The following is a 25,866-nucleotide window of genomic DNA, read 5'->3' on the forward strand; positions in this document are numbered from 1 at the left end:
GTCAATGTGTTCTTTTTTCCATTTCCAGGAGTGTATGTTCTAAACGTAGCAAAATACCTATCAACTTTCGTTTATAACTCCTTCCTGGCATTGTGATTTTTTTTCCTGAGTGTAGTTGCCGAAAATCTCCTTTTGACACAATTAACGTTTCACGAAAATGAAAAGAATTTTACCTCCTGCACGATCCTCCCAGTATAAAAATACAAAGTACAAATACGTGAATACCGATAGCTTACTTCTGAGGTATGATAAAGAGTGTAATAATGGTCTTGTTGGCATCCGTTAATTAACCGTCTGGGTTTTGGCGGTGGGACGCAGACATATAGACAGACAGAGAAGGGACAGGAAGATAATGGGGGAGACACTGTCACCCAACTCCCTCGCTTTGATCCTAAAACAGAGAGAGACAGAGTGCTACACAGTCCGAGCGCAAACAGACGGAAATTAAATGAAATTTTCATTTTGTTTGGTTTACCATTAAGGAGTAATTTAATTTCTGTTGTCAATCAAAATATTGTTCGAAATAAACGCTGTTTCGCTTGCAGAGTGTCTCGGTGATCCCGCTCCAAATGCAGTGTAAATACAGGCGGCATGAGCGGCGCGTAACTCTGCGGAGGCTGTGGAAAAACAACAGCGCGGTGCGGCCCGATTCCAGGGGGACCGATACTGCGAGGTGAACCGCCTGAGCGACGCGTGGGGCGGCTTTGCTCTGGGCTGGATGCTGGCTCGGTGCACAATCTGAGGTGCAGCTCATTCTGTGCTGAGAAAGCACGATGACGAATGACTTGAAGGCACGAGGGGCGTTCTGTAAGTAATGCAACAATTACTTCCGTGAAAACAGTTTGGTTTTATACGGGATCCCATTACACCATATTACTCTCCTATCTTTTGGTCACAAAACATTATTTTCCAACACAATATCCGTGCAGTGCGACGGCCTTACACCACCGTAGGGCCTGTATGCCTGCATCTTACCACTCTACTGGCCGAAGCTGGAGCCAACGTCTTGTTGCATCAGTAACTTCTCCGTTATCCAAATACTGCTTCAGGCGGAGTGCATTCTTCATTATGCCAAACAGGTAGAAGACCAGGTGTGTTGTGTGGATGAGGAAGAAAATTCCAGTAAAGATTAGCGAGCTCCTCTCATGTGTGCAGGTTTGTGTGGGCATGGAGAAGAAGAAGTTCGATTGCATTTTTGTGGCGACGAACATGTTGAAGCTGTTTCTTAAATTTCCTGAGGGAAGCATAATACACTCCACAGTTGACTCTTGCACCATGAGGGCGGACAGAAAACAGAACAACCCCTACGGCGTCCCAGACGACTGTCTCCATGACTTTACCGGCTGAGGGAGCGGTCTTCAACTTTTTCTTTGGAGGAGACGTACTGTGGCGCCACTCAGTGGATTGTCGTTTTGTGATGAGCACATGTTTCATCGCCTGTGACGATGTTCAACAGTAAATTGTCACAATCAGCCACATTATGCGCAAGCAATTCCACGGTCGTTACTCTTTATGATCTTCCGTTACGCGGCGAAAAACCCAGAGGGTATAATCCTCTGAGTACCCCAACTGACGGACGAATGGCTCAGCACTACCACCAGAGACGTGCAGTTCAGCAGCGAGGTGCATCCGTTGGTCTCCTCGAATAAAAGCATAAGCTCGTTCCAACATTGCGGGACTCAGTGCTGTGTGCGGTCGCCAACACGCTCGAGATCGGACTGGTTTTCGCGATTTTGTTGCAATAATCGCCCAACTACACACAGTGCTTTTGTTTATTGGCAGGTTTCCGCAGACATTCTGCAAGCTCTTGTGATTACCTCCTATGCTCTGGTTGTCGCGCTGGGTAGCCACGCGGTCTGAGGGCGACTTGACACGGTCCGTGCGGATCTCTCCGTCGGAGGTTCGAATCCTCCCTCGTGCATGGGTGTGTGTGTTCTCCATAGCGTAAGTTAGTTTAAGTTAGATTAAGTTGTGTGTAGGCTTAAGGACCAATGAACACAGCGGTTTGGTCCCATAAGATCTTACAACAACTTTCTGTGCTCTGGTTTTCCGTCAAACCAGTCTCAGTGCCAGATCTCTGCTTGGAAAGCACCACCGTTACAAATACCATTTTGAGGGCTACATACAGCGTCGCAACCTTTCGGAACATAATGAAACTGTATATGATCCAGCAGGAATATTCCACAATGTCCCACAACAAATTCCACATTTCTCAAACCGAAACTGGCGGAGAAAAAATTGTATTGCATTACATATTGAATTCCGCTGTAGCGTACTGCTCTGAAATCATTGATAGGATCGTTTTGCACAATAACAATACAATTTTGCACAGAGTTCACGGGAAATTATGTCAAAAATTTGATTGTGGTTCGGAAACTGGATAATCTCTTTTGACAATAGCGCCAGTTTACACTCCACCTTCTAGAATGCTTTCATTACTGCTTGTAGCATCTCGAATCTGTATGGGGTAATTTACAGTGATACAGAACCAAATGTAGAGATTTACTGACGAACTATTGGCAGATATTTACCTTGCCTCTGCGTTCACTAAGTGCAATGGAAGAGCGATACAATGACGCTACGCTGATCCATTACCGAAGTAACTTTGCATGTACCCCTGCACATCTTCAAAGAGTTATTCAGTGGAGTTTGTTTTGTTGTTGTTGTTGTTGTGGTCTTCAGTCCTGAGACTGGTTTGATGCAGCTGTCCATGATACTCTATACTGTGCAAGCTTCTTCATCTCCCAGTACTTACTACAACCTACATCCTTCGGAATGTGCTTATTCATCTCTTGGTCTCCCTCTACGATTTTTACCCTCCACGCTGCCCTCCAATGCTAAATTTGTGATCCCTTGATGCCTCAGAACCGGTCCCTTCTTCGCGTCAAGTTGTACCACAGACTCCTCTTCTCCCCAATTCTATTCAATACCTCCTCATTAGTTATATGATCTACCCATCTAATCTTCAGCATTCTTCTGTAGCACCACATTTCGAAATCTTCTATTCTCTTCTTGTCCAAACTATTTATCGTCCTTATTTCAATTCCATACATGGCTACACTCCATACAAATACTTTCAGAAACGACTTCCTGACACTTAAGTCTATACTTTATGTTAACAAATTTCTCTTCTTCAGAAACGCTCTCCTTGTCATTGCCAGTCTACATTTTATATCCTTTCTACTTCCCCAAATAGCAAAACTCCTTTACTACTTTAAGTGTCTCATTTACTTTTCTAATTCCCTCAGCATCACCCGACTACATTCCGTTATCCTCGTTTTACTTTTGTTGACGCTCATCTTATATCCTCCTTTCAAGACACTGTCCATTCCGTTCAACTGCTCTTTCCAGTCCTTTGATGTCTCTGACAGAATTACAATGTCATCGGCGAACCTCAAAGTTTTGATTTCTTCTCCATGGATTTTATAACCTACTCCGACTTTTTCTTTTGTTTCCTTATTGCATGCTCAATATACAGATCGAATAACATTGGGGAGAGGCTACAACCCTGTCTCACTCCCTTCCCAACCACTGCTGCCCTTTCCTACCCCTCGACTCTTATAACTGCCATCTGGTTTCTATACCCCTGCCACCTTTAGAATTTGAAAAAGAGTATTCCAGTCAACATTGTCAAAAGCTACCTCTAAGTCTACAAATGTAGATTTGCCTTTCCCTTATCTTTCTTCTAAGATGAGTCGTAAGGTCAATATTGCCTCACGTGTTCCAATATTTCTACGGAATCCAAACTGATCTTCCCCAAGATCGGCTTCTACTAGTTTTTCCATTCGTCTGTAAAGAATGCGCGTTAGTATTTTGCAGCTGTGGCTTATTAAACTGACTGTTCACAAATTTTCACATCTGTCAACACCTGATTTCTTTGGGATTGGAATTATTATATTCTTCTTGAAGTCTGAGGGTATTTCGCCTCTCTCATACATTTTGCTCACCACATGGTAGAGTTTTGTCAGGACTGGCTCTCCCAAGGCCGTCAGTAGTCCTAATGGAATGTTGTCTGCTCCTCTGGCTTTGTTTCGACTCAGGTCTTTCAGTGCTCTGTCAAACTCTTCACGCAGTATCCTATCTCCCATTTCGTCTTCATCTACATTCTCTTCTATTTCCAGAATATTGTCCTCAAATACGTCGCCCTTGTATAGACTCTCTATATACTCCTTCCACCTTTCTGCTTTCCCTTCTTTGCTTAGAACTGGGTTTCCATACTGAGCTCTTGATATTCATACAAGTGGTTCTCTTTTCTCCAAAGGTCTTTTTAATTCTCCTGTAGGCAGTATCTATCTTACCCCTAGTGAGGTAAGCCTCTACATCCTTACATTTGCTTAGCCATTTTGCACTTCCTGTCGATCTCATTTTTGAGACGTTTGTATTCCTTTTTGCCTGCTTCATTTACTGAATTTTTATATTTTCTCCTTTCCTCAATTAAATTCAATATTTCTTGTGTTACCCAAGGATTTCTAATAGCCCTCGTCTTTTAACCTACTTGATCCTCTGATGCCTTCACGACTTCATCCCTGAGAGCTACCCATTCTTCTTCTCCTGTATTTTTCTCCCCCGTTTGTGACAATTGTTCCCTTATGTTTGTTTTATCGCGTGCAGTTACTTTCTTTTTCCTAGGCCAAATACTAAATTCACCGACGTCGATTCAATATCTAATTTATCTGGTCGTTAAAGGTTTCAGATGTATTTTAATAGATTGGTGTATCGTTTAGTAAAAGCAAATAATCTAATAATACCTGATCCATTGTTGTTGTTGGTTTGTTGTCAATTTTGTAAATGAGAATAACCTATCGCCGCAGACTTCACAATAGCTCACTCTCCGTCATACGCTCCTCTTCGTGGCGAATCCCAATAGCTTTACGACATTTTCTGTTGGTCTTAATATCGTTTTCAATTGCCCAGCCATCGTTAACTTCTTCCATTTCGCTTCACTGACCTCATTTTCTCTAGGCTGGGCATATAAATTCTCTTCTTCAGCCTTTATAACTGCCGTTTCTCATTGTAACATCTGTTATCCAAGTGATCGACTCGTTGAATACAAACGCTTCGTTGGTTGTTCAGTCTTTCACTCACAGTCGCTTGTCGCTTTGCAGTACACTCTCAGAGGTCCAGATTGGTGAAAAATCCGGAACCCTTTAACAATATTTTAACTCTAGGCCACATATCCTCTGGTACACAGTTTTCTTATCTCAGCAGTCTTCTGGATAGTTTGATGTAGCCTACCACCTCCATCTTTCCTGAACCAACCTCTCTATCTCGGTCTAGTGCTTGCGTAGCTTATATACCAGCTACTTGATCCACTTAACACTTAAATGAACTCAAAAAGGGGTAGTAATAGGGTGTAGGTTGCACACACGTCATTGGCAAGTGCATGATTAATGATTCTTATTGCAAGAATCCGTCAAGGTACCACAGCACCTACAAACGCACGATATCAGTGGTGGGAAATTTAAAACAACTTCCGTGTAAATCCGTTAAAATGAAATATGACAGTACAGTATTTCTTACCTAAAACAAAACAGGCCAGTCAGTATGTATACAATGCATACTCTGAAGTATCTAACGTTTTTGGACAATTTTCCAAAGGTACTGGCTTCATTTTATATTGCTTTGAAACGTTTTACCAAGGCATTTACTCAACGTGCCTGTGCCAAACAGTACAATACTAACACAGTATTTATACATTACAGAAATGTTTTTTCTAAACTGCATTGACATACACTGAGAAGACTATAATCATGGAATAGCGATATGCACTTTTATAGATGGATGTAGTATCGATTACACAACGCATAAAAGGACAGTGCACTGTGCAACAGTCATTTGTACTCAGGTGAATAATGTAAAAAGTTTTCCTACATGATTATGCCCGCACGACGGGCATCAGGCGACTTGGGAGGAGGAATTAGTTGGAGCACGTTCCACTTCGGAAATCTTCAGGCAATTCAATATTCCGAGATTCAATCTGTGAAGAGTGTATCGAGAATAACAAATTTCAGGCAGTACCTCTCACCACGAACAACAGTGGGCGAGAGCTTTCACTTAACGACCGAGAGAAGCGGCGTTTGTGTAGAGTTGTCATTGTTAACAAACACGCAACACTTTGTCAATGTGGGACGTATGACGACCGTAACCTTGAGGACAGTGCGACCAAATTTAGCATTAATAGACTACTACAGCAGATGACCGATTCGATTGCCTTTGGTAACAGTACGACATCGCCTGCAGCGCCTCCCCTGAGCTCGTGACCGCATCTATTAGACCCTACATCACTGGAAAACCGTGGCCTGGTCAGAAAAGCCTCGATTTTAGTTGGTAAGAACTGGTGGTAGTGTTCGAGTGCGGTGAAAGCTCCTCACGAAGTCGTGGACCCAAGTTCGACAAGGCACTTTGCAGGCTGGTGATGCCTCCATAATGGAATAGTCTGTCTTTACACGGAATGCATTGAGCCCTCTGGGACACCTAAACTAATCATTGGTTGGAAAAGTTTATGTTCGGCTACTTGAAGACGTTTGCTGCCATTCAAAGATGGAATTTTTGTGGATGACAGTGTGCCATGTCACTGGACCTCAGCTGTTAGTCATTGGTTCGAAGAACATTCTGGATAATTCGCATGAATGGTTTGACCACCCAGATTACCCGACCTGACTCCCATGAAATACTTACGGGACATAATCGACAGCACTTTCGCAATTGTGGACGGATGTAAAGGCAGCACGCATCAGTGTTTTTGCAGGGGACGTCCAACGATTTGTTGCGTTCATACCGAGTTGAGTTGCTGCACTACGCCGGGAAAAAGAAGGTGTGACATGATATTAGGAAGTATCCTGTGGCATTTTTAAATTGCTCTAAACACAATGAGACTTAGCATCTGAGGTCCTCAGTCCCCTAGACTTAGAACTACTTAAACCTTACCAACCTAAGGACATCACACACATCCACACCCGAGGCAGGATTCGAACCTACGACCGTAGCACCAGCGCGGTTCCGTGCTGAAGCACCTAGAGCCGCTCGGCCACATCGGCCAGCTGTATATTTTTCTACGTTTAGAGCGAACTGTCATTCATCATACCAACTGCGTGTTTTGCCTAATTCTTATTGTATATTCCTACCGTCACACAAAGGCGACACATTCCTAAAAGCCACAGCAAACAGCAGCAGATTTTCTACACAATTTCTCTCTCAGGTAATTGGTGTGAATACTGAATCAGAGCAGTCCTGCCTAATTTTCCGGGGGATACTTCTGAGATACCCTTGTCTCTGATGAACACTCGCCATTGGGGACAACCTACTGTGTCCTATTACTTAATAAGTCTTCGAGGCACTCACATATCTGTGAATATAATCCATATGCTCGGACTTTCGTTAACAGTCGACAGTGGGACACTACGCCAAATGGTTTTTGGAAATCTATGAATATGGCTTCTCTCTGTCGTCCTTTGTCAATGAGTCCCAGAAAAACATGTGCTAAAAGGCAATATAAGCTACGCACGAGGGCTGCTACGTAAACCTGTGCTGATTTATCAACAGAGGCTTGTGTGTCTCAAAGAAATTTACTGAACACAGAATATGTCAAAGAATTCTGCAGCAGACTGACGTTAAAGGTATCGATCTGTAACGTTGCGAGTCTGCTTTGTTACCCTTCTTTTTCAAAGGAGTTACCTACACTTATTTCCTATAGCTTGGCCTTTCCGCCAGGCGAGAGATTTACGATCAGTGCTTGCTAAGTAATAGGTCAAAACCGTATTAGGATTCCCTCTCGTCCTGGCGGCTTTCTTGTTTTCCTCTCTTTCAGGTGCTTCTTTACGCCAGTTATACCCAGTACCATGTGTTAGATACTGGAGTCTGCGTGACTGTCAAACGACGGTGTGTTTGTATAATTCTTATTTGTTAAAGATTTACTAAACGGAAATTTAAATCTTGAGCTATCCTTTTGCTGTGTTCTATTGCCACGCCGCCGTCCGTGAGTGCATAGAAGCCTCTGACAGGCTGTGTTTTCCGTAGGACCAGAACTTTGTCCAGTACTCGTCAAGATGTTTAACACAGGTATAACGGTGGAAGCTATTGTTTGTTTCGCTCATCTATCTTGTTACCGGCAAAAGGCAATGCTTCTTCTCCACTTACCGAATTTTGTTACTAAACTAGGTTGTGTCTTTTCCGTCCATAATCCACTTATTTGGACATATTTCTCCTGGGTAAGATTTAGAATCAGTCTAATGTTTTCCCATATCTCCACTATGTCTCTCATTTTGGAACTGAACGTTGGTCATTCATCGTCTAAGTGGTATTCTGTCAAATTTTTCTGTTCGATTCGTAGTAAAAATACCCTCCTACACTTCTTGGCACATTTATTAACTTTAATAACCATCACTGCAATGATAACATCATGACCGCTAATCCCTGCCTTTATACCAGCAATACCGATGTCACGTTTGAAAGGTTTGAAAGTGTTTGCAGGGTCTGAAATATTTCAATTGCATGTTGCAACTTGTTCCACACTTCTTGATCAGACTGTCTGCCCGTACCATCCGCAACGAATCCATAATTGTCCCAGTCTATATTCAATAAGTAAAGGTTGTCTCCAAATCATATTTCATACTCTTGGTATTTCCGCACAGCTGAGCGTATTATTACTCTGAATGATTGTAGAAATATCACAGCACAATTGGGCGGCTGGTAAAAGCATACCATAACTAACTTGAGTTCAGTTAGTCCTGTTGCTTGCTTTCAGATAGTCTAACAGTTAGAGTCGGTTTCTACCATGACTGACAATATTTTTTCCGATTACAATGAACATTTCCCCTCTTATGTCTTTAAGTTCCACCCCTCGTTACATTTTTCAGGGTTTTCCACTTCACGTTTCAGACAGCTCTCTGATCCGAGGTTATTTTGAGGATGAAAACTTCCCTGGGCGGCAATAAATTCAGGAACTTAGTTACAAATACTTCGACAGCATAATATTATTATTTTGACAATCGAAGTGTCGTTACTATGCATACGATCGGAATTCGCTCTCTACATATCGACTGGAAAGCATTCATCAGAGGACCTCATACTACCGCCTAAGCTGGAAACCCACATGTGCACTGCGTAAGCACTCTGTTGCCTGAGTACCTTCTTCCTTTGTGTTGTGCATCCGTGGCCTATCAAGAGGAGTCCTATCATTCTCCACCCATAAATCAGGGACATAAATCTGCAGCCTAGACTATCACAGACTCAATGAAGCCTTTTTGTCAGGCTGCAAACGACCTCGATCAACTATGGGGACGAGTCTGTAAAGTGTGAGAATCGTTATTGATTTTGAAACTAACCTAGTAAGCGTCAAATTATCAATAATCGCTGAGCTGTTGCCAAATGCGTTAAACTAGATGCAGCCAATGTTCATGAACTGCTTGCTGTTGAGTCTACAGTTATAATTCTTATAAACAGACGTTGATAGATAACAGACTGCTTTACAGCTGCTAAGGAACAACTGACACTTGTTAAAGAACAACTGCCAGTTGCTACAGAACAACCGACAATTGCTACGGAACTGCCGACCAGTAACAGTAAAAGAAAATGTAGAGGGCGAAACTTGTGACCTGTAGCGAAGCCCGTACTCGACAATTCATGCAGTACACGGCTGCATAACTATTAGTGCGACATTTCGCGTGGAATATTAACAGAACTGCAACACATCATTTGAGTGCTTAGGATCGTGGACGAGCAGGTTTACTTCTCGAAGATGATAAATGTGTCGCTACTGTCGCCACAACAATGATTGTGTCCAAAAGTACCATCTCGCTATAAAGAAAGGCCGCTGATACGTAAAATGCAATGCAGTAGAATGCCTATGGTCGTAGACGATACGTAACCCTAGTGGTGAAAAGGAGCAGATATCTCACTCTTAGATATATCGCTGAAGAGTTTTCAAACGCTACTGGTAAAAGTGTATGCTAGAACCATTTTGCGCCAATTACAACAGGCTGGTTTGTATGCTCGTATGCCTATTAAATATATTCCACTTCAGCCACGCCATCGTAGAGACGGATTTCGTTGTTGTAAGGAGCGTGATGGTTGTGATGAGCAACGGTGGTCTGGAGTGATGTTCTCCGACGATTCCCACTTCACAGTTGCAAGTGCCACCAATTAGAGTGTAGAGAGATGGGAACACGTCACACAACACAGAATAATAATGGACATTATGCTGTTTTGTGAACCATGGCCGACCACGGCTGCATATCTTCGCCCGAAGAAAAGTTACCGCACAGTGGTATTGGAGGAAGATTATTCCGAATCATGTTCTCGTGTTCAGAGATGTGGTAGATCCAGACTTTCTGTTTATGGATGACAGTACCGCCCACTTAGGACCACTGAGAAGTGAAGACACTGAAGGTATGGAATGGTCTCCATACTTCCCGGACATAAACCCCATCAATGATGCTCTTGGCAGAAGTGTTTCTCAGCGAACACCCCTTCCCCACTGTGCAATAACTGAAAGCCGCTTTGAGAGAGAAGTAGGAGGACGCCACAGGAACTCATAAACCGTTTCGTAGTCAGCATGAATAAGAGGTGCGAAATGTTTATCCGAGAAGGGCAAATTACTTACTGAGAGTTTGATATCGGCCATTATGTTGAGAGTCTGACATGTGTCAAACATGATTGTTATTTAAGCCTATGTCTGTTATCCTGCTTTCCTATATGGTGAAATCTGTACAGTTTTCCGTTATAAATGTACTACTCCATCTTCATTAAATATGTACTGTTATAAGTTGTCGCCGGCCGCGGTGGTCTCGCGGTTCTAGGCGCGCAGTCCGGAACCGTGCGACTGTTACGGTCGCAGGTTCGAATCCTGCCTCGGGCATGGATGTGTGTGATGTCCTTAGGTTAGTTAGGTTTAAGTAGTTCTAAGTTCTAGGGGACTAATGACCACAGCAGTTGAGTCCCATAGTGCTCAGAGCCATTTCATTTTTATAAGTTGTCAGGCAAATCCAACACCTTCCATGAAAGACCCTGACATGATAAGCAAATCCAGTAGTATGTCACATAGCTCCGAATAAATCGTGACATTAAATTAACCAAAGTAACGAGTGAGCAAATGGAATACCACAGACACAAGAATGCCTAAATGCATGTCATACCATCCCACCGTGAGACCGACGCAGTTCCGAAGGGAGAAACGGGAACAGAAGCCGAGAGCAGAACCATGTTAAGCTAGAAGGCCCTATGATAAGGGACGGACTTGACTCCCACGTCGCCAGCTAACCACTAGGACGACACCACCCGCAAGTTTTAGCGTGAGACTTTTTCGCATCTCTGTTACGTCAAGGACCACCCCCCCCCCCCCCCCCCCCCCCCCCGCCCATGTTAAAAGCTGGAGCCCTCCAGAAAAACAGTATAGACCTTACGATAACACAAAAAGGGCCACACCACCCTCAAGTTTTAGCGTGAGACTTTTTCGCATCTCTGTAACGTTAGGACCACCCCCCAGACGATGTTAAAAGATGAAGCCCTCCAAAAGAACGGTATAGATCTTAAGATAACGCTAAAAGGACCACACCAGCTGCAAGTTTTAGCGTGAGACTTTTTCGCGTCTCTGTTATGTTGCAAACCTTAAAAACATTGCCCCTACACGAAAAGTATAATGTTTCTCATTGGATAGACAGTATAGTTGTAGGAGGAGCTTAAGGTTAACATTGAGACCCTGATTGGTCAGATGAAAACACAGCCAGATAGTTTTTTTTAAACCAACTTCGGTAAATGGTAGTAAGGAGAAGTGAGGACAGAGTTACTTCGGAGATGGCGAGGTGAGCGGAGCTGTCCTGCGCGCCGCCCCCTGACGAACACAAACAAGGTAATGAACGCACGCAATGCCGCATAACAGCGCATAAAGCTTCACTCAGAACTGCAGAAGTCTCATCTGCTATACCCCCTTTTTGCGTAATACTAGTGTCGATCGTCAATTAAATCTCATGGTGTTCACATTGGCCACCTGAAGTACAAATCTGAAACGCGATGATTTTTCTGTTATATAGTTATTGAGAAGCCACATCAGCCAATGTAATTTACGACAAGTTAGAAAGTAATTAAAGATCATTGAGGGTAACTGTAGACCATTTTGATAGTTTTATCTTTTGTGAGACTTAATTTAAACCTAGATTATAGATCCATTGTAGAACTTGGAAACCCACTCAGGGAATATTCGTTCACATTTTTGTTGAACGCTGTTGGTTTTTGCCATCCTCTATTGAAACATTTCCTTTTATCAATAGTGCAATTTATAAACAATGTTTTGTGAGTAGAATAAAATTTCCAGTGGTGAACTTAACTGCTTTTTCGACTTTATTTTACCAGCTAACTAAAAATAGGAAAGCCTTGAACCCCTTCCACTAAATTTAGCTAGTATTAAGATTCTTTTACAGGGAGTGCAGTGGAGCTGACGCTGAAATAATTAAGTATTTGGTTATATCATCGCTAGTGTGACTGAACTCTTCTGAATTCTACATGTCACGTGTGGTCTGGCGTCTCCTTACCAGCAACAGGTTCCAGGTTCAAACTCGTCAATTCCGTAAAAAACACGCTCAGAGCGTCGTTGCATGAAAGTGGTAGGGAGACACGATATAGAACGAACAGATACCACCATGAATGTTAGAAAATGGCGATGCTGCCAGGATGGTAAAATACCATGATTGAAGGTGGACCACATGCCTAACTAGGTCAGAAATACACCTACTGAAAAATTTTTGTAGTAAAAATTTTTTCCCTACAGTTATAACTAGTCGAAAACAGTAGCTGCAGCGATAGATAGTAAAAGTATTCAAGGAAAAGTGCGAATTCTAGCAGAGACATAATTAAATCATGAATTTTAATATTGTTAGAATTAGGTTTTCTCTTCAATGCAAGCGGACAGGTGGCGGATACATCGTTGACAAGTTGGTTTTGACCCAACAGGTAAGTGAATTGATTGTCAAGTCGTGTGTGCAAAAAGTTTATGAAACTCGTGAGATCGTATGAGCGCATGTTGACGCGAAGTAGGGCGCGTGAATTGCTTTTAAAACAGAAAATAAGGGATTCAGAAAGATTAGCAATGGCAGATCGAGACCTTGACCGAATTGAGGTAGAGACCCAGCATGAAAATGAACAGAGAATAGAGGACAGTGCAACAGACGATGCAGTATCGCGAGAAATAGGACAGATAACGCACCATAACGAGGATAATGTACGCCAAGGCACTGAAAACCTAAGTCAGCATACGGCAGAGGAGCAGGAAAGTACAGAGACAGTCGATGAGGATTCTAACTTGCGTCTTGAATACGTAGAACTCATAGTACAAGTAATCAGAGCTCTCTTATCACAGAGTACAAGGAATGCGAGCAGAAACGTGTCACAGCACAGTTCAATGCAATCGGTTGCGAACCAACACTTGGCCGAAAACACAGAGCGTAGGACGTCGGAAGAAAACGCAATAGGACCCACCAATCTGGCAGAATTATTACACCAAATTACGGAAACTATGACAAGGCAAAGTAAAGACATAGCGAACCAAATTCAAATTCAGAATGCAGAAACCACGACAAAAATGCGTGAGATTAAAGAACGAAACAAAAAAATCCAGTTACAGCTAAGTCATATCGAAGACGAAGCAAAAGAATCTCGAAAAGTGATAGGAAACTTAATAACAGGTAACAATCAATTGAGAACAGACATTGACAAGGTACAAGCGGACGTACAAACATTGCGTAATGACATTCAGAACGACATCAAAACATTACGTAACAACACCCACGGAGAAGTCAAGAAACTAGAGAAACAGATATACGTAATTACTAGACAAGCAGCTGGTACGGCGGGTGAAATTGTAGAAAATAGTGTGTTACACAAGCATATCAGAAAAGCAGCGCTGAAAAGATGTGATAACCGCATAGTCAAAATACAAGCGCAGACGAAACGACAATTTCAGAAATTGCGAAAAGAGTTGTTGCAAACCATTGAAGAGCGTAGTGAACAGGATCGAACAAGCACAGAGTCTGCAACCACATCCGTATCTGTAACAGCACCGGTAAAACAAGCAAATAACGAAGATATCACGCATTTGCGATTCCAATCACAGGCGGAAAGTAACATAGGTGAAATCAGACAGCCTGCACAGCAACAAACACGTTTCGAAATTCTTGATAAACAAATGTCAAAACAAACACATGCGGAACCACAAATGTATGTTTCAAGACAGTTTGGATCGTACAATGAAGCAGCGAGGTTAGCCATACAAGATACCCAACAAATGGAAAGCCAGGTCGCGAAGAGTACAGTGCAATGCATTCAGCTGTACGTTCACAACCGATTGAACAAAATTATTGCGTACCACTCCAACGATACTACGCAAGGGTAGGCGAAAGTTACGGTGGACAATATCCAATGGATCTACCACAACCGGAAAGAACGACGGGAGAGATGATCAGAAACAAAAGTGGCAAAGAATCGCGAATTTTATGTGGAACTATGTCAAAGTACGACAACGATCATTTCCTCACAGTCAGAAAATTTCAACATTTTCGAGAAGGAAACTCATTACATCCACGAACTTTTATTGATCAACGAGTAGGATTACCAGAACACTGTACGCTAGCACACAAATTAGACTTTATATGTGCACACACGTCAGGAACAGTGGCAGAAACCATGCAGAATGTTGCAGCGACATGCCGATCGTACGAAGATTTCAGAGAGAAGTTTCTCTCACGATATTGGTTTAGCGAAGCACAGAACAGAGTGAAGTACGAATTATTACAGTACCCATATTTTGAAAATTCAGGAGAGAAGAGTCCCGTGAAATTTTTCGAATTAATGGCAAAGAAAAATCAATGCTTAGATGTACCATACAGTGACGGAGAGTTGATTAAATTATGCGCGATGAAGCTACCATTGAAATACCAGCAACCATTAGTAGGTCGCGGAGGCAATGACGTCGAAGCATTTAAAGGTATTCTAAGAGAACTAGAGTTCATATTTTCGGAAGATGACGCAAGAAAAAGACGAAGCGCACGTGAAAACGAAAGCAAAAATCAGTGGAATCCACAAGACACAGTACGAAGAAACAATAATTACGAACCATGTGATAACTTCGCATCGAGAGACGACAATAGATTTCAACAAAGAACAGGTTATGGATTTAGAAGAGAATATGGCAATAACTATAATTCACCCAGGAACGGCAACAACTATTACAGAGGGAATAACGACAACTGGAACGGGTACTGGAGAACCAATAAACCGACAAATTATCAACAAAGAAACAACTATCAACAAGCAGAAGAAGAAAAGCGAATACAGGTAGAAGAGATGGAGGTAAAACCACCAAACCCCGATAAACGTTCGAATTGACAGCTAAGTGCCCATGCCAAAGAGAATGACGCACCGATCCAGGACAAAGGTAGCACCTTGAACAGAGAAATAAAAATCTTGTCATGAGAAGAGAAGAAGGAAGAAACAAATCCGCAGGGACCAGATGAAAACGAAGACAAGAAAATAACATTATCGTGTTGGGACGAAATTAATTGGGAGAATACTGACGAGGAGGATGAATTACCAGAGGCATGCACAACGAATGTAGGAGGAAAGGACGAAGTAATGACTATTGCAGAGCTATTTGAGATGGAGACCAGGGAAAGCGAATTCAATGAGGATAAGGTGCAGTTACAACCGGGCACACAGCCCAACGTATATAATGAAGGAAGTTATGAAGCTATAATTAGAGCATTTAGATGCGATTATGTGGAAGTAGCGACGAAGAAGGTGAAGATAGACGAGGATGAGGAAAAAGTAGAGGATGTTGAAGAAAGCGTAAATGAAGGAAGAAATAGAGAAGAGGAAATAAAAGAGAGAGAAGTAGCACTCGTAGATTATCCTACAGAAAGTTCGAATTCACAAGGGAAATTCCTAAAAAGACTCATGTATGATTCAGTGGAAGATTCGTTGATGCAAGAAGAAGAACAGAACCAACCGTTTCAAATTCAACCAATTGTGAAGGCCATGGTAAAGCATATCCCAGTCAATGTTGTAACTGACTGCGATCTCAGAAAATTGATTCATGCAATGTAATGCCAATGAGGAATTGCCAGTTCTGGAAACACGTAAGATTAAAGTAAGAGGTCCTATTACAAACAACGCTGCGGAAGTTACGAGGCAAACAAGGTTAACTCTTTCGTGCCAAGGTCAAAAGATCGAAGCCAACTTCGTGATTATACCTAAACTAACCGTAGATTTGATTATAGGTGCAGATTTTTTAAATGGGAGACGAGCGATAATAGGTATGGGGAAAGGTAGCGTAACATTCGGGAATCTCACACTTCTCTTTGACCAAAAGCTAAAATTAGAAGAAACACCAGTTATAAACAAACAATTAAGAATGACGTGAGATAAAGAGGATGAAGAATTAGAATGGTATGCACAAAAGGGGGAATCGCCTCAACTCATCTTAGAAGTCCATAACGAAATCGACGAAAAATTGCAAGAAGTTCACGGTATTTTAGAACACAGTAAAAGAGAATTAGAGGGTATTTTACGAGATAATTAAGTATTTGGTTGTATAATCGCTAGTGTGACTGAACTCTTCTGAATTCTACATGTCACGTGTGGTCTGGCGTCTCCTTACCAGCAACAGGTCCCAGGTTCAAACTCGTCAATTACGTAAAAAACACGCTCAGAGAGTAGTTGCGTGAAAGTGGTAGGGAGACACGATATAGAACGAACAGACACCACCGTGAATGTTAGACTGTGTTCCATGTAATCCATAATTCCCAGTGATTTTTCTTGTCCAACAATGTCACTGTTAACTTGGAAATTGGCAAGCTGCGCAGTTTTTGGCGGAAGAAACCTAAACATTTCTTGTATGTCTTCTTACACATTTCAGAGAACAGTGTTCTTGTAACCAAGCAACCTCTTAAAACCGATTTGTTGTAAGTCCTCAAGTTTCTCTTGGCCAACTCAGTTGTAGAAAAACAAATGTACCTCAATACGGGGAATGCATATTTAATACCATTCAAAATTAGTGATGGCTGGTACTCTAAATCTATTCTGCTATTGATGAGCTGTTAAAGAAATCTGATACTTTCAAGAGAGAGATTCGATTTGGGCGTGGAATAAAATGTAAGTTAATGTAAATGAAATAAAACGTTTTTTGTAGGACTCTACGCAAAACTGTGCGAGAGATAATAATAATGTTGTTGTTGTTGTCTTCAGTCCTGAGACTGGTTTGATGCAGCTCTCCATGCTACTCTATCCTGTGCAAGCTGCTTCATCTCCCAGTACCTACTGCAACCTACATCCTTCTGAATCTGCTTAGTGTACTCATCTCTCGGTCTCCCTCTACGATTTTTACCCTCCACGCTGCCCTCCAATGCTAAATTTGTGATCCCTTGATGCCTCAAAACATGTCCTACCAACCGATCCCTTCTTCTAGTCAAGTTGTGCCACAAACTTCTCTTCTCCCCAATCCTATTCAATACCTCCTCATTAGTTACGTGATCTATCCACATTATCTTCAGTATTCTTCCGTAGCACCACATTTCGACAGCTTCTATTCTCTTCTTGCCCAAACTAGTTATCGTCCATGTTTCACTTCCATACATGGCTACACTGCATACAAATACTTTCAGAAACGACTTCCTGATACATAAATCTATATTCGATGTTAACAAATTTCTCTTCTTCAGAAACGCTTTCCTTGCCATTGCCAGTCTACATTTTATATCCTCTCTACTTCGACCATCATCAGTTATTTTACTTCCTAAATAGCAAAACTCCTTTACTACTTTAAGTGTCTCATTTCCTAATCTAATTCCCTCAGCATCACCCGATTTAATTTGACTACATTCCATTATCATCGTTTTGCTTTTGTTAATGTTCATCTTATATCCTCCTTTCAAGACACTGTCCATTCCGTTCAACTGCTCTTCCAAGTCCTTTGCCGTCTCTGACACAATTACAATGTCATCGGCGAACCTCAAAGTTTTTACTTCGTCTCCATGAATTTTAATACCTACTCCAAATTTTTCTTTTGTTTCCTTTACTGCTTGCTCAATATACAGATTGAATAACATCGGGGAGAGGCTACAACCCTGTCTCACTCCTTTCCCAACCACTGCTTCCCTTTCATGCCCCTCGACTCTTATTACTGCCATCTGGTTTCTGTACAAATTATAAATAGCCTTTCGCTCCCTGTATTTTACCCCTGCCACCTTTAGAATTTGAAAAAGAGTATTCCAGTCAACATTGTCAAAAGCTTTCTCTAAGTCTACAAATGCTAGAAACGTAGGTTTGCCTTTTCTTAATCTTTCTTCTAAGATGAGTCGTAAGGTCAGTATTGCCTCACGTGTTCCAACATTTCGACGGAATCCAAACTGATCCTCCCCGAGGTCTGCATCTACCAGTTTTTCCATTCGTCTGTAAAGAATTCGCGTTAGTATTTTGCAGCCGTGGCTTATTAAACTGATAGTTCCGTAATTTTCACATCTGTCAGCACCTGCTTTCTTTGGGATTGGAATTATTATATTCTTCTTGAAGTCTGAGGGTATTTCGCCTGTCTCATACATCTTGCTCACCAGCTGGTAGAGTTTTGTCATGACTGGCTCTCCCAAGGCCGTCAGTAGTTCTAATGGGATGTTGTCTACTCCGGGGGCCTTGTTTCGACTCAGGTCTTTCAGTGCTCTGTCAAACTCTTCACGCAGTATCGTATCTCCCATTTCGTCTTCATCTACATCCTCTTCTATTTCCATAATATTGTCCTCAAGTACATCGCCCTTGTATAAACCTTCTATATACTCCTTCCACCTTTCTGCCTTCCCTTCTTTGCTTAGAACTGGGCTGCCATCTGAGCTCTTGATATTCATACACGTGGTTCTCTTCTCTCCAAAGGTCTCTTTAATTTTCCTGTAGGCAGTATCTATCTTACCCCTAGTGAGATAAGCTTCTACATCCTTACATTTGTCCTCTAGCCATCCCTGTTTAGCCATTTTGCACTTCCTGTCGATCTCATTTTTGAGACGTTTGTATTCCTTTTTGCCTGCTTCATTTACTGCATTTTTATATTTTCTCCTTTCATCAATTAAATTCAATATTTCTTCTGTTACCCAAGGATTTCTAGCAGCCCTCGTCTTTGTACCTACTTTATCCTCTGCTGCCTTCCCTACTACATCCCTCAGAGCTACCCATTCTTCTTCTACTGTATTTCTTTCCCCTATTCCTGTCAATTGTTCCCTTATGCTCTCTCTGGAACTCTGTACAACCTCTGGTTCTTTCAGTTTATCCAGGTCCCATCTCCTTAATTTCTCACATTTTTGCAGTTTCTTCAGTTTTAATCTACAGGTCATAACAAATAGATTGTGGTCAGAGTCCACATCTGCCCCTGGAAATGTCTTACAACTTAAAACCTGGTTCCTAAATCTCTGTCTTACCATTATATAATCTATCTGATACCTTTTAGTACCTCCAGGGTTCTTCCACGTATACAACCTTCTTTCATGATTCTTAAACCAAGTGTTAGCTATGATTAAGTTGTGCTCTGTGCAAAATTCTACTAGGCGGCTTCCTCTTTCATTTCTTAGCCCCAATCCATATTCACCTACTATGTTTCCTTCTCTCCCTTTTCCTACACTCGAATTCCAGTCACCCATTACTATTAAATTTTCGTCTCCCTTCACTATCTGAATAATTTCTTTTATTTCATCGTACATTTCTTCAATTTCTTCATCATCTGCAGAGCTAGTTGGCATATAAACTTGTACTACTGTAGTAGGTGTGGGCCACAATAATGCGTTCACTATGCTGTTTGTAGTAGCTTACCCGCATTCCTATTTTCCTATTCATTATTAAACCTACTCCTGCATTACCCCTATTTGATTTTGTGTTTATAACCCTGTAGTCACCTGACCAGAAGTCTTGTTCCTCCTGCCACCGAACTTCACTAATTCCCACTATATCTAAATTTAACCTATCCATTTCCCTTTTTAAATTTTCTAACCTACCTGCCCGATTAAGGGATCTGACATTCCACGCTCCGATCCGTAGAACGCCAGTTTTCTTTCTCCTGATAACGACATCCTCCTGAGTAGTCCCCGCCCGGAGATCCGAATGGGGGACTATTTTACCTCCGGAATATTTTACCCAAGAGGATGCCATCATCATTTAATCATACAGTAAAGCTGCATGTCCTCGGGAAAAATTACGGCTGTAGTTTCCCCTTGCTTTCAGCCGTTCGCAGTACCAGCACAGCAAGGCCGTTTTGGTTAATGTTGCAAGGCCAGATCAGTCAATCATCCAGACTGTTGCCCCTGCAACTACTGAAAAGGCTGCTGCCCCTCTTCAGGAACCACACGTTTGTCTGGCCTCCCAACAGATACCCCTCCGTTGTAGTTGCACCTACGGTACGGCCATCTGTATCGCTGAGGCACGCAAGCCTCCCCACCAACGGCAAGGTCCATGGTTCATGGGGGGAAGATAATAATAATACACAGCAATAAACGTTCACTTAAAAGACGATTCTGCTTCAAGAGGCAATTCTGGCAGATTTATAACTTCTAGCTAAGAATACAGAACGTGTCTCTAAATGTATTTGTATTTCATATGAAAACGAATTAAGCTTTGCCGCTACCCCGTTTGCAAGCGAGGTGAAACATGTTCACATTTTCGAGAAACATAACGAAGACACCTCAGCAAGTGTTTGCAGTATTCAGTATTCAGTTTACGTACTGATGGTTATACATGACAAAACAGATGAGAAAAAATTTCGACTTGCACTACAACAAATCACAAAAGACTGTCGTGAGAAACATGTAGATCTATTAACATTTCAAGGTTGTAGTAAACATACGTGGCATTTCTGTTGCATAAAATAATTTCGCTGTTAGAACCTAATAGTGTTACTCCACCTCATCAACATTTTTTGGTGTATGAACACATTCTGTGCTATTTTTAATTAAAAAAACTAGATGCACATTCCTATCAGATGCATTTGCAAACATCCTTAACATAGCTTACTGTATATACCGCAGCTATGATCAGGGACATTCTTGGATTAAACTGTACACAGAAAGAGACAGCACTACATGGTTCACCGAACAGCTGTATGCAGCCACTGAGACTATAAATGGGACTTGACGGAAAAATAAAAAGGCGGGAATAAGACCCAAAGACGAATTAGCGTTTCGCTCAGCAGGGATCTACTTGGGAGCCGTTTAATGAAGGTGACGTAGAACAGAGACCATAGCGATTTCACTGGCATAACTAGGCCGTACTATAGACTCACCATCCGTTAGCTTCGTTGTCGATATCTGAAAGTGCGAGGATAATCCCAAAAGTAAGGTCTCCTATTGCTTTATAAGTACATAGACCTGTTTATTTCTACAATGTTTTACATCAGTTTACAGCTTGAACATTTAGCTGTTTTTCGACATAATTACCATTTCTGTCGATGCATTTTTGTAGACGCTGTGGCAGTTTTTGTATGCCCATGTCATACCAGTTCGCCGCCATGCTGTTCAGAAAGTTATGAACCTCTTCTGTCACCTCGTCGTCGGAGCTGAATCGCTGGGACCACAATTAACACTGACCGGTACCGTGAGACTCTGAGAAATCTCAAACGGGCATTTCAGAACCGGGGAAGAGGGTTGTTGAGCGACGTTATACACATTCTCCATGACAACGCTCGCCCACACATCGCTCGGCAAACCGTTGCTCTCCTGCAAAAGTTTCAGTGGAACATAATCACCCACCCACCATACAGTCCTGACTTGGCGCCCAGAGAGTATCATCTGTTCAATAGATTAAAAGAACATTTGACCGGAAAGCGATACAGCTCCGACAACGAGGTGAAAGAAGAGGTTCATAAACTTCTGAACCGCATGGCGGTGACGTGGTATGACATGGGCATATGAAAACTGCCACAGCGTGTACAAAAATGTATCGACAGAAATGGTGATTACGTCGAAAAACAGCTAAATGTTCAAGCCGTTAGCTGATGTAAGTAATTGTAGAAGTAAACGGGTCTATGTAGTTATAAAAAACAGGAGACGGCGGCGGTGGCCGTGCGGTTCTCGGCGCTTCAGTCCAGAACCGCGCTACTGCTACGGTCGCAGGTTCGAATCCTGCCTCGGGCATGGATGTGTTTGATGTCCCTAGGTTAGTTAGGATTAAGTAGTTCTAAGTTCTAGGGGACTGATGACATATGTTAAGTTCCATAGAGCTCAGAGCCACTTGAACCATTTTGAACCAAAAAAATAGGAGACTTTACTTTTGGTTTTACCCTCGTAATTCGACAAGCATTATAACGCATTTCAGTGTGGCAATCTCCTTTGGCCCAACGCCTATTTCTTACACATTCACATTAGAAGTGTCTTTATCTTATTCATCTCAGTAATGCAAATGACACTGTGTCTAGAAAACAGTATCTAAAAAACAGTATTCCCACGGAACCGCCGAACAAAGTAGGCGGCAGAGCAGCGAGACGAGATGGAAGGCGGCCATGGTGTCCCGAGCCGGTGGCAGACTGCGGCCTGGCGCCATCAACAATTTAGCAGACACTCGGCGGTGCGCCATGGGCTCACTTTTAATGGGGCTTATGTTGCTGCAGAGGTCTGGTCGCCTGCATTGTTAATACAGCCGGGGGCGACGCTGGCAGCCGCGGCGCTGCAGGGGCGCCGCCACCGGCATTCTGATGGCCTCTGACGTCAGCTGTCCACGTGGGCCGCGGTACCAGTTAGGAAGGCGCCGCCCAGAGACACGTGCGGAACCTCCTATTGTCGTACGGAAACTACGGGTTAGTGATCTCCACTTGGAAGCGTCCGGTTCGTACATGTACACATACATCCACGTCTATACTCCGCACGCCTTCTTGCGGTGTGTGGCAGAGAGTACTTCTCAATGTCGAGTTTCGAGAGGAGGAAAGAAAGATTCATAAACTGACAAGTACTTACCTCGATCAATGCAATCGATGAGCGACTATTGCATGCGCAGCTCACAGGACTGCTAGAAAAATGTTCAGAAACACAGAACTCGTAATTCTCAAGGGAACTATGGAGGAATGAAATACAGAATAAAGTAGCTACAAGGGAAGTATTTTCCTGGAATTAGTGAATGGAGTTAATCTAACTCAATGAACATTTATGCCGACGGCTGAAGCCCGGGTCAGGCCATACAAATTTAGGTTTACTGCGATTTCCCTAAATCACTCCAAGCAAATGCCGGGATGTTTCCTACTGAAGGGCACAGCCGATTTCCTTCCCATTCTTGACAGAATTCGAGCTTCTGTTCCATCTCTAATGACCTCGATGTTGACGGGACGTTAACCCCCTTCTTCTTGCCTTCCTTCCTTCTTTCCTTCAACCAACGCTATCTTTACGTTAGGCAGCACTAGTTATGAGCTACCTTCGACCTCGTGAACCCGGATTCTCAATAATGATACAATGCCAACAAAAAAAAATGGTTCAAATGGCTCTGAACACTATGGGACTCAACTGCTGTGGTCATTAGTCCCCTAGAACTTAGAACTACTTAAACCTAACTAACCGAAGGACATCACACACATCCATGCCGAGGCAGGATTCGAGCCTGCGACCGTAGCAGTCGCACGGTTCCGGACTGCGCGCCTAGAACCGCAAGAACACCGCGACCGGCACAATGCCAACATTCTCCCATTATCCCAAGACCGCAAACCTAACAACAGTTGACACCGGGGTAGCGTCCCAGACGACCACTAAATTGTATTGCTCTTGCTTGGTGAGACTCCTCCCTTTACAGCAGTTAACACGTACCCTCGGATCTACATAGGGGGTCACTTGCGTGCACATTACCATATTTGTGGCAGATCACGCGGCGGATACTACGCTGTCTCGTGCACCGTAACAGGACCAGAGTCGCCCAATTGGTGGGCGTCGCTTTCTTCTTGTGTGTATAGCCTGTGATTAGTATGGCTAAAGGCTGACGAGGTTCAAGTAAACAATTACTGCCTTCCGGAGATAGTCCCTAACTACAACCTGAATTTAATGCCGGTTTCATCTCTCATTATCGGATTTCGCGACATATCACTACATTTCTCACCTTTTATGTTCCATCCAAGAATGAAGCGAGGTAGAACAAATGTCGTTGAAGCTCTATATGACGTCTGATTTACCTCATTTTCTCATATGATCACTTCACAAGACGTAAGTGTGAAGAATTAACATTGCTGCCCTACTATTTTTGAAAAGTAACTTTTCGAAATTTCAACAGGATCCCTATGGCGCACACCGCTTCTCTTCTAGCGTCTGCCGATGGAGTTTGTTGAGTCAAATGAAAGATCCCATGACGAAACACGTCGCCCTTCGTTGGACCTTTTTCTCTGTCTGTATCTGCCTCTCTCCCTCTCTCTTTCTCTATCTCTCTCTTTCCCTCCCTCCGTCCCTCTGCCTCCTTCCCTCCGTCCTTCCCTCCCTCTCTCTCTATCTCTCTTCTGCACCGCTGGAACGCAGTTAGTACACACTTTTAGAAGTTCCACTCAGTATTTTTTGTTGTAACAGTGCTTATGGAGTAACTGAAATGACTTCATTTACAAATCAGTAGCACAAGCGTTTCGAACGTACCAGACATCGAACAATGCTGAAACACCGATATTAGTACATGGTGTAGCCGCCATGGGCAGCAATTCAGGTGCTGGCTCAGGCATCCAGTCGGTAGTATAGATGGCGAATACTGTCCTTGGATACATAATTTTACACCTGCTTGACTTTTTCATGTACTTCTGTAAGAGTTTTTGGCTGACGAGTCACTTTGGTCACTTCTCTTCCCATCATATCCCATACGTCCTCAATTGGTGATAAATTCAGAGATCATTCTTGTCTGGGAAGTTTCTCTACAGGGTGAAAAGTATTTAAACCGACAAACTCTCGGAGGTTGTAGGAGACATCAAAACAAATATTTTTCCCTAATGTCATTTTTTCCTATGAGGATTATTTAAACCGGTGGAGGCCGTATTACGCTCTTCAGTTCTTAGAGGGCGTATTACGGTCTTCTGTTGAAGGCAACTGCTGTCCACTAGTGCATTGTCTCTGATTACTAATGGAGCGATACACCTGGAGAGAGTACACTGATATAGTTGGTGCGTACTACGTATCGCACCCCAACGGGTTTATCAACAACAATATGCTAATCGTCGTATCCCGCATCATACGACCTTTGCCACTGTGTAGCAACCTCTGCGAGAGACCAGGTCGTTTAGCAGATTACCTGGATAGGGACGCCGTCGCACGGTAAGAACACTTAAATTTGAGGAACTGTCTTGCAGCATGTGAAACGGGATCCTTCAATCAGCACTCATGCAATTGCAAGTAACATGGGAACAAATCAGACGAATGTAAGAACAGTTCCTCGAGAGCAATTGTTACGTCCATTTCACTTACAGCGTGTCCACAACCTGGAACCAGTTGATTATCCACCCAGAGCACAGTTCTCGCAGTGGTACCTGGAACAGTGTGAAATGCATCCTACATTTCCATCGTCTTTGTTGTTTACCGTGAAGCACCTTTCGGGCGTAATGGAGTCTTCAACATCCACCATTCGCATGCTTGGAGTGAGGATAGCTCAGATGCCACAGTTGCTAGCGCTCATCAAGTGTGGTTCTTCGTTAATGTGTGGGTCGGTGTTGTTGGGGACTGTTTAATTGGGCCGTATCTGCTACCTAGGCCATTAAATGGCAGGCACTATTACAATTTTCTCGCCAGAGCACTGCCAGAATTGCTGGAAGACGTCCCGCTCCATAGAAGACAACACACGTGGTTCCAACATGACGGGGCGCCGGCACATATCATTCGTAGTGTGCCTCGATTACTGGACCAACGGTTCCCAGAA

Source organism: Schistocerca gregaria, chromosome 6 (genome assembly GCF_023897955.1).
Source record: "Schistocerca gregaria isolate iqSchGreg1 chromosome 6, iqSchGreg1.2, whole genome shotgun sequence".
NCBI classification, from domain to species: domain Eukaryota; kingdom Metazoa; phylum Arthropoda; class Insecta; order Orthoptera; family Acrididae; genus Schistocerca; species Schistocerca gregaria.